The sequence below is a fragment of the Somniosus microcephalus genome, chromosome 2, assembly GCF_052327205.1.
Source record: "Somniosus microcephalus isolate GS21.2 chromosome 2, FLI_Smic_1.0, whole genome shotgun sequence".
Taxonomy (NCBI): domain Eukaryota; kingdom Metazoa; phylum Chordata; class Chondrichthyes; order Squaliformes; family Somniosidae; genus Somniosus; species Somniosus microcephalus.
The window spans coordinates 251291942-251302573 of NC_140988.1; positions in this window are offsets into that span (position 1 = coordinate 251291942).

Below are 10632 nucleotides of genomic sequence, written 5' to 3' on the forward strand. Positions count from 1 at the left end.
TCACTTCTAGTCACACCATCCTGACCCTGGCCACGGACTACATCTGAATTAATTAATCTAATTGGTGTGAATACCTCGTGATACACAGAGTCCAGGTGACTCTCCCCCTCCCTGATGTGTCTCAGTGTTTGAAGCTCGGACTCCAGCTCTTCAACACGGAGCCGGAATTCCTCGAGCAGCCAACACTTACTGCAAATGTGATCACCGTGAGCATCAATGGTGTCCACCAGCTCCCACATATTGCAGCAGCAACACATCACCTGATCTCCCATTCTATGTAATTAATTAAATGTATTAATATTATTCTTAAATACCCTCTGCCCCGATTCTAGATGGTGAATATCACACCTTAGAAACTATAAACCAAAGAGATTTTAGCTTAAAAAGGGAGAAATACTTACCAACCAATCACTTACCCGCTTTCTGGTGACGTCACACTTGGATTACTTTTTACCTCTCTCCTTCCCTCCGAGTTCCGAGTTCGGAGACTGGCCTTACCTGGTCTCTGGGGCTTTTATAGCCCCGCTCTGCCACTCGAGTTTCCCGCCGACGCTGTGAGGCCTTACCTGGCCTCTGGGGCTTTTATAGCCCCGCTCTGCCGCTCGAGTTTCCCGCCGACGCTGTGAGGCCTTACCTGGTCTCTGGGGCCTTTTACAGCACCACTCTGCCTCTCAAGTTTCCCGCCGACGCTGTGAGGCCTTACCTGGAGAGAAGGCAGGAACAGGGTACTGAATTTGGATGATCAGCCATGATCTCATTGAATGGCGGAGCAGGCTCGAGGGGCCAAATGGCCTACTCCTGATCCTATCTTCTATATTTCTAAGTTTCTATGTTTCTATCCCCTCTGACCTTCCCCTCTCTGACCTCGAACGATCAGTCCTCAGCAAAGGCCTGAGCTTCATCCCGTTATGACCCCACCTCAATAAATTTCGAGCTCGGCACGATGCCGAGCTCTTTTTCCACTGCCTTCATCTCCGTGCCCGCTTCAATGGTCAGGAATCTTCCCCCCCCCCGCACGGCTGACCCTTTCTCACGCTTTCAGAATTCTCGTTCTACCTGGACCCCTCCCTCTGGCCTCTTACCCTCTCTAGATCTTTTCATTGCAAACTGCCGGCATGACATCGGCCGTCTCCATTTCGCTGCTCCCCTCACTCACTCCAACCTACCTCCCTCTGAACTTGCAGCATTCCATTCTCTCAGATCCAACCCCGACATTGTCATTAAACCTGCTGACAAGGGTCGTGCTGTTGTTGTTTGGCGAACCGACGTCTACCTAGCGGAAGCTGAATGCCAACTCTCCGACACCTCCTCCTACCTCCTACCATGACCCCAATACCGAACATCAAGCCACCATTTCCAAGACTGTCACTGACCTCATCTCCTCTGGAAATCTTCCCCCCATGGCCGCAAGCCTCATAGTTCCCCAACCCCGCACAGCCCGCTTCTACCTCCTTCCCAAGATCCACAAACAGAACTGCCCTGGTAGACCCATCGTTTCAGCCTGCTCTTGCCCCACGGAACTTATCTCTTCCTATCTCGACTCTATATTTTTTCTCCCCTTGTCCAGTCTCTTCCCACCTACATCCGCGACTCATACGACACCCTCCGCCACTTTAACATTTTCCAGTTTTCTGGCCCCAACCGCCTCCTTTTCACTATGGACGTACAATCCCTCTACACCTCCATCCCCCACCAGGATGGCCTGAGGGCACTCCGCTTCTTCCTTGAACAGAGGCCCAACCAGTCCCCATCCACCACCACCCTCCTCCGCCTGGCTGAACTTGTTCTCACATTGAACAACTTCTTGTTTGACTCCACTCATTCCCTCCAAATCAAAGGTGTTGCTATGGGTACCTGCATGGGTCCTAGCTATGCTTGCCTTATCGTAGGATATGTGGAACACTCTTTGTTCCAGTCCTACTGTCACCCGACGCCGTTGGACCCGAATGCTTTGCCCTTCTCCTCCAAATACTTCTACCCCGTTTTTTTTTAAATTTATTTGTTTTAACTACTCACAGTCTCTTCGGCCGCCTTGTTTTAGGCTGATTGGCTCGCTCAAGATGTGGTAGCAGGGTAATCTGTGCCTGTTGCTGCCGCAGCTTTGCTGTTAATCTTCCAGCTTCCAGTAAGTACTATACTTTTAGTAGACGGAGCCTCGTGTTTTCTTTTTGAAGCTCTCTGCTACTGGTTAGTCTTGCCGCAGGGTACGATCGGACTCGTCGCCACTGTAAAGTCTGTAGGTTGTGCAGTAAATAACTTCAGAGACTTTAGAAGTACAAACAAAACAGGTCTTTACTATTCAGAGGTCTGGGCGATTTCTGCCCTAGTTAACGTATCACAACCCTTATATACTGGTGTGGTCACTATCGGTATTACAGTATACATGAGCCAATAAATAGTGCCACCCTGAAGTAGTGCTCTTAAAGGCGAACGGTCACATTCTATAGTTCCCTTAAAGGTAAACGGTTACATACACAACACCTATCATATATATATTTTTTATCCACACTTTCTTTTTGTGCCTTTTTTTCTGCCCTCCCACATGGCAACAGTCTTTCATTCTGCCAGCGCAATTCACACTTCATCTAGAGCCATCCTTTGTTTCTTAACCTGTCCCATTACCATCTCCTGATGCCTTGAATATCTCTTAATGCCTCTTTCCTTCTCCTGCCTTCTATCCTATCACAGACCTTCCCTTTTGTTCTTTCATCCTATTAGATCCATGTGTTAATGGAGACACGGAATGCAGGAGTTGGTTTAACAAGTCTTTACTGAATGGAGACAACCTGGAAACTGAAACTACAGAAGCCTGCTAGGGCCTTTTATACAGGGGTGGTCAATGCCGGTACTGCAGTCTGAGACCAGTTATTCCCTTAAAGGGACATAAACAACAATTCCTCCCCTTTTAGATAAACAGTACATAACATTCATTTAACAACTGAATAATAACTAATTACAATTACAACTACGGTTGCTAGATACATTGGTTGAAGTTAAGCAATTATAAGTTCAGTCTTTGAGGAGGCTTCCTGATTCTGTCTGGATAATGCCTCTTTGGGGTATCAGGTTCTTCTGGCAAGGTTGAATCGGGATCAATGTCGTTGTTTGGTTCGTCTGCTTCCAATATCACCGATTCTGCGGTAGATGCAATTGGTACTTCGGTTTCATCGCCAGGTGTATCAGGTCGTGGTGTGGAGTTGATGTTTTCCAGTGACTCTAGAATCTGGTCAGCATGGCGTCTTACAATGCTCTCTCCAATGTCCACGGTATACATTAGAGGTCCTTGCCGTGTACAGGTCGTTCCTGGCTGCCATTTCTCTGTGCGGTAGTCCCGGGCCAAAACTGGTTAAACTATCTTAAAACTCCTGGTCGGCCTTTCATTCATATTCTGAAACTGCCTGTTCTCCACATCTCTTCTGACGTTTGGCTTAACCAAATCCAAGCGGCATCGTAGTCTTCGATTGAAGAACATCATGGCTGGAGTTTGGTTGGTAACCGCATGTGTCGCATTCCGGTAGGCAAACAAGAAGTGATCCACCTTGTGTTGGAGGGGTATATCTTCATTACACATTGCCTTGATAGCCTTCTTGAATGTTTGAACAAACCTCTCGGCCAATCCATTAGTGGCTGGATGATATGGGGCGGATGTGTAATGATTAACACCATTGTTCTTTAAGAACCTCCGGAACTCTTCAGAAACAAACTGTGGTCCATTGTCAGAGCAAATCTGTTCAGGCAGCCAATTCCTGGCGAATATGGTTCGTAAGACTGATAGTTTTTTCTGTGGTGGTTGAGGACATTTTTATTACCTCTGGCCACTTTGAATGTGCATCCACCGCAATTAAAAACATCGAGTCCATAAAGGGACCAGCAAAATCAATGTGCACCCTTTGCCATGGAGATGAGGGCCACTCCCATGGAGGTAGAGGGGCTTGTGGTGGGGCGTTTTGGACCTTCTGGCATCCTGTACAGCTCTTGGTCAGCTCTTCGATTTCTCTATCGATTCCCGGCCACCACACAAACGCTCTGGCCAAGTTCTTCATTTTTACCCCTCCCAGATGACCCTCATGAAGCTCATTGAGCACTCTATCCTTCAATTTGGGTGGAATTACTACTCTGGATCCACACATCAAGGTTCCTCTGCACACTGACAGCTGTTCTCTTCTCGGCGAGAATGCTGGCAGCAGTGGTTCGCCATGTGCTGGTCATCCCTTCACCGTTAAATCATAGACCCAGGAGAGTGTCGGGTCATTTCATGTTTCCTTTTCTATGTTTGCATTCGTCACAGAGAGACATTCGACTATAGTTGAGTGGAATAACTCCACTGGATCCACTGCCAGTTCTTCTTCCACCATCGGCAACGGTAGGTGCGACAATCCATCAGCATTCCCATGCTGTTTAGTTCCTTTGTACTCGATGTCATATTGGTGTGCCCCTAGAAAAAGGGACCACCTCTGTAGCCGTTGCGCCGTCATTATCGGTACGCCCTTCTGAGGGTTGAAAATGGAGACGAGAGGTTGATGATCAGTTAGTAGAGTAAATTTTTGACCGTGCAGGTAGTGATTGAACTTCTTCACCCCCCACACTAGGCTGAGGGCCTCTCTGTCAATCTGGGCGTAGTTACGCTCGGCTGAAGTTAACGAGCGTGACGCAAAAGCTATCGGCCTCTCTGAACCATCAAGGAATTTATGTGACAGTACGCCCCAATGCCGTAGGGAGATGCATCACACGCCAGTCTTATCGGTAGTGATGGGTTGTAGTGAGCCAATACTTCTCTTGAAGTGATTAGGTCCTTACTCTTCTGAAAGGCCCGCTTACATTCATCGCTCCATGTCCATGCTACTCCCATTCGTAGTAGGGCGTTCAGTGGATGCAGAATTGTGGACAAATTCGGCAAAAACTTATGGTAGTAATTCACCAATCCGAGGAATGACCTCAGTTGCGACACATTTTCAGGGGCTGGAGCCTTAACCACCGCTTCAATTTTGTCAGGGGACTTATGCAACCCCTCTTCATCAATCACGTGGCCACAATACGATATCCGTTTCTTAAAAAACTCGCACTTGGGGCGATTGGCGCGCAGCCCATGTTCTCTTAGTCTAGTGAGCACCTGCTCTGGGTTGGCAAGGTGTTCACTGTCATCTTCACCTGTCACTAGGATGTCGTCCAAGTAACACTGAGTCCTCGGAATCCCTTGCAGGACTTGTTCCATCGCTCTTTGCCATATCGCCGGAGCTGATGCTACTCCGAATACCACTCGATTATACTGGTAAAGACCTTTGTGAGTGTTTATCGTGAGATACTTCCTAGAGGATTCTTCAACCTCCATCTGCAAATATGCTTGTGCTAGGTCAATTTTTGTAAAACGCTTCCCTCCAGATAATGAGGCGAAGATATCTTCTATCCTTGGAAGAGGATATTGTACTGTGTGAAGGACTGGGTTCACCATCACCTTGAAGTCCCCACAGATGCGAACCTTCCTTGGCTCCTCAGACTTATTGTTTAACGTTTTCTTCATGACAGGAATGATGGGTGTCGCCCACTCGCTCCAGTCTACCTTAGATAACATGCCTGCATTCTCCAGATTCTCCAGCTCTGCCTCGACGGCTGGGCGAATTGCATATGGTACCGGTCTTGCTTTGAAAAACTTGGGAATTGCATTCTCCTCTATTTTTATCGAGGCGGTTACGCCTTTAAGAGTGCCCAGTTCTTGTTGAAATACCTCTTTGGCGTCAGCTAAGATTGTTGACAATCGTCCAGGAGTGACGTCATCATCCTTTTTACCAGCCACCGTCAGTGCCTGAATGGAGTGCCAGTCTAAACTTATCTTTCTGATCCATTCACGTCCCAATAACGGTGGTCCACCATCTTGCAGAATGTGGGGATACAATTTCCGTATTTTCTTGCCGTTGTATTCAACAGGCACACTTATTTTTCCTCTGGGGTATACTTTTTGCCCCGTATACATCCTCAAGACAAAGGATGTCTCTCTCAAGGTTATGTGTGAGAATAGCCGCTCGTAGTCTCGTCAATTCACGACGGTTAGAGCTGATCCTGTATCCAATTCCATTTTGACTTGGGACCCTGCTATCGTGAGGGTGACCCAAATGGTTCGGTGATCCTCTTTTGCGATTACGTTGTGAAGTTTGAGACAGCTTAGTCTCTTGTTCCCAGGTTCACTATCGCTTATCTGGTCTTCGGAACTACTGTCCGTCATCTTTTGTACTTTCCTGTACGGTTCCTTAGTAGCCTTTTTGTTGTCGTTGGTCTTCTTCCCAGACCTACAAACCCGTGCAATGTGTCCCATCTTTCCGCATTGCCTGCATATTTTGTCCTTGGACCAGCAGTCCTTCTGGTCATGGTCTGTTCTGCCGCAGCGATAACATTTTGCAAATCCCCATGTCATTTCGTGGGTGCCGTATTCCTGTGGCTTTTGTTGTATTTCCGCAGCTCCCCTTGCTGCTGCTTTGTATGATACTGCCACGCTGAAAGCCTTATCTAGCGTCAGCTCTTTCTCTGAGAGTAACCTCTTCTGGGTTCCTTCACTCAGGAGTCCACAGACAAATTTGTCCCGTAAGGTATCTGCCAGTCCTGCTCCGAACTGGCAGTGCTTTGATAGCTTGCGTAGTTCCGTAAGGTAATCAGCATTGCTCTCATTTTTATGCTGATTTCTCCTGTGGAATTTAAATCTTTCTGCTATCAGCAGCGGTGTAGGATTTAGGTGTTCCTGTAGGATAGCAACAATTTCGTTAAAACTCTTCGCCTTCGGTTTGGCTGGAGTAATCAGGTCCCGCAATAGGCCGTACGATCTGGCGCCCATTAAATTTAGCAATACCGATGCCTGTTTCTCATCGGCTATTTCGTTTGCCTCGCAATATACCTCGACTCTTTCCACATACGTGGTCCAGTCTTCTATTGCATTATCGAAGGCAGTGATATCGCCAGTCTTTGGCATCTTGAAAATCTAAGATGGCGCCTCCCGCGCTTTTCCTTCGTCCCCGATGGATCAAAATGGCGCCTCCCGCGTTTTTCCTTCTTCCCCGCCGAGTTAAGATGGCGCCTCCCACGCTTTCCCGCCGCTGCCGCTGCTGTCAACGCCGCTCTCCGTGGTATTTTTATTTTTACCGTTCCCGTCATGGAGCGGACCCTCTGGGACACTTCCCTCCCTCTTCTTAGGTCCGAACACTGCCCGGCTGCGAAGCACCGGCCGCGCCCTGTGTGCTCCACCCTCTCTCTCGCTCTTTGCTTCCCGACTCGCTGCCCCATTGCAGAGCCACCCGATCGAGCTCTAGCCCGCCGCAGCCCAGGAAGGATCAGTGCCCTACCTGCCACCAGCCCGATTAGCTGGGAAACCACAGACTGGGGAACCAAGCCTGGCTCTTGACAGTCTCTCCTGCAAGTTTTCAATCCGATGATTTGGAGGGCGGTTGCCCACGGTCGACGCCCGTTTCTCGAGTTTCTTTGGATTTTTTTTTTTTTTCTTCTGGCTTCGACCTTCAATAACGTCGTCTGAGGTGCTGCCGAGTTGCAGGTAAGTTCGTTTCTTACTCGTCGCCAGTATTAGATCCGTGTGTTAATGGAGACACGGAATGCAGGAGTTGGTTTAACAAGTCTTTACTGAATGGAGACAACCTGGAAACTGAAACTACAGAAGCCTGCTAGGGCCTTTTATACAGGGGTGGTCACTGCCGGTACTGCAGTCTGAGACCAGTTATTCCCTTAAAGGGACATACACAACACATCCCCTCCCCCATTTCCCAGCCCCAAAATTGCTTTATAATCTGTTCCATTTCCTGCTTTTTTCCAGTTCTGACGAAACATCTTCAGCCTGAAATGTTAACTCTCTTTGTCTCTCCACGGATGCTGCCTGGCCTGCTGAGTTTTTCCAGCGTTTTCTGTTGTTATTTCAGATTTCCAGCATCCGCAGTATTTTGCTATTGTATTGATGGAATAAAAGTTGCTCCCTGACTGTAAGAAATACTCAAGTATGAACAGTCTAAAAGTTGATCCGTTTGGACATGTCTATAACACAAATATTGCAGCATTCAGCATTAATCAGATTGCTACAGGAATCATAAGATGGCTACTGCAAAAAATGAAATTATACACTGACGTAGCAGTGGAAAGTCCTCTACTGTGGTTAGGATGAAGGCATGTTGCTGGGGCACAGTAGAGGGAGCTTTATATTGCATTTAACCCAGTCCAGCCCTAGCATGATAACCACAAAATTCATCAGTAATGTTTAAAATTGATTTTTGCTCCTTCTTTCTCAACCAATTTTCTGCCTCTCGTCATCATCTCCTGAAGGCGTTAATCACTTGATTACATCTGTTTCCATAGTCACTGGTCAACCGCCAGTATCTCAATGAAGTGTGTGGATTGGATTTTTCTGAAAGTAGTGGGGTGGGACTTCTGCCCAGCCTATCAACCCTGCCACAACCCTGACCCTTTTTCCTGGGTTGGGGGACATTATAGATGTTAAGTTGTCTCCCAGCAGGATCTGCCCACCAAAAGGGAGCTCTCTGTCACAAGGCAAACATTCCAGATGCTGCGACAGTGAGGCTAACAATCCAGAACCACAAGAGGCAGCCAGGTATTGAAGGGGACAGAAGAGACATGAAGAGGAGAAGACAGAAATCATTTTTAGGCTTCAACCAAGACCGCAGTCTAAAGAGTTATGCCCATTGGACTGAAATAAGAGGAGAGGAGGTTTTTATTAGGCCCTTTCTCTCAATGCCATTACTGGCATTACCCCAGGCCTACTGCCGCCTTCCACCAGGAGGGTCCAAGGAGTGGCAGGAGGAAAATCTAGTTCAGCATTGGGAAGCGTCATAGGCCTCACTGCCCCATTTTCCCATCACTTCCTCGTGATTTCGGAAAATCCAGCCCTGTGGCTCTACAGTTTGGCATCACAATTGTGCCAGAACCGGTCCTCACCCAACACTCACACTTTCAGCAATGGGCATAAAATAGAAATCAGAAGTTAAAACTAAGGCCAACTTCTCCTTCCCAAACCCAGGAATGCTGAGAACAATTACAGTACCCTATCACCACTCAGGATAAAACCCACTAACTCAGCATAACTCTTTAGACCGCGGACTTGGTTGAAGCCTAGAAATGATTTCTGTCTTCTCTTCATGGCTCTTCTGTCCCCTTCAATACCTGGCTGCCTCTTCCAGTTCTGGACTGTTAGCCTCACCTGGGAACTTGGGGCCTGTCTGCTCTAGTCTGGATTTACCTATTTGCTGACTTAACCAGCTGAACCATTGGGCAGCCTAACTGATGGAGCATTTTGAATCAGTATTCTATGTTAGCATTTAACTCTGTTGTCAGTTATCATTGTTGGGAGGATTTTCTGTTTTTCCAAAAATGTTTTGCATGCTTAACAAATTCCTCAGGTCTGACTTTTGTAAAAATATATTAAATATAATGATACTTCAAAAATACATAAATATTATCAGTGTTGTTTGATATCTAATCCCTAAGTAGGTAAATCTATATCTATCTAATGTATTACAAAATGCATCACAAGATTTTGAAATGAGTGGACGTTTGGACAGTTGTAATATGTTTAAACTTGAGCAAATGTTCTCTTAATTGTTCAACAGATGGATAAGTCTTCAAATATTCCCCGTACAGGGCTTACTAATGAACGTCACTACAAGCTTTGCCTTTCCTATAGGGCAGGGTTGTCATCTCTCATACAATAATTAACTCTGATTTCTAAACACAGGGGTCACCATTTGTTCAGGGTAAAAAGAGAATGAAAAGTGTACTTTTTTATTTTTAAAGATTTGTTTGTCTGTTTCACTCCCATTCAATAAATGAGAGATGAAAGTGAATGAATTACACTGAAAGCATTGTCTGCAAATTGCCTTGTACCCCAAGGCACATAATGCAGCTTAACGAAATGATCTAAGAACCCACAAGCTGACAGCTACTTGTTCTAACAAAGGTTTATTTTTCTGGTTAAGGGCATCTGTCTCCGCTTTATGTTCGAGGGATAAGTATAGTCTGTGTCACAACTTTCCTGCACTTCAGAATTGTCAATACTGTTAGAAAAGGCTGCTGACAAAATGTACATTCATGTAACACCGCTACTGCTAAAAGTGAAAGAAGTAACAGGTTTCACAAACGTGACCTTGAATTAGCTGAAGATTCTTGTTCTGTTGTGACATGTTGATCCTGATTTAATACAGGATGTTAAAAAAAGAACAATTATTCTTATTCAAAATCTTTAAATATTACCAGCAAAATAGCCTGACCCTTTGTACTCAAAAACTAGAAAATTATACAATTATCGACAAAACTGGTTGAGGCTTTATATTTTCAGCAAAAATGTGAATAAATTAGACAAAAAATTGCCAAAGTATCCACAATATCCTACTTATACATTGTACTTCTGCATACATTCTACATTAAATAAAGCAAAACATATTTTCTGTTTTAGTGATACTATTCGTGTACCACACCTTTAAGCCCCTTGCAAGATGGTTATTGTTGCCTCATAGTAGAATGAGAACTGACGCAAACTCAAAGTCACCTTCAGTGCAGTTCAAGTCTTCCATCAGGCTGCCTGTATCAGTGAGACTAGAGGGTGTCTCTGGACTCCTGCTGTGAAAGGAGAGGGTG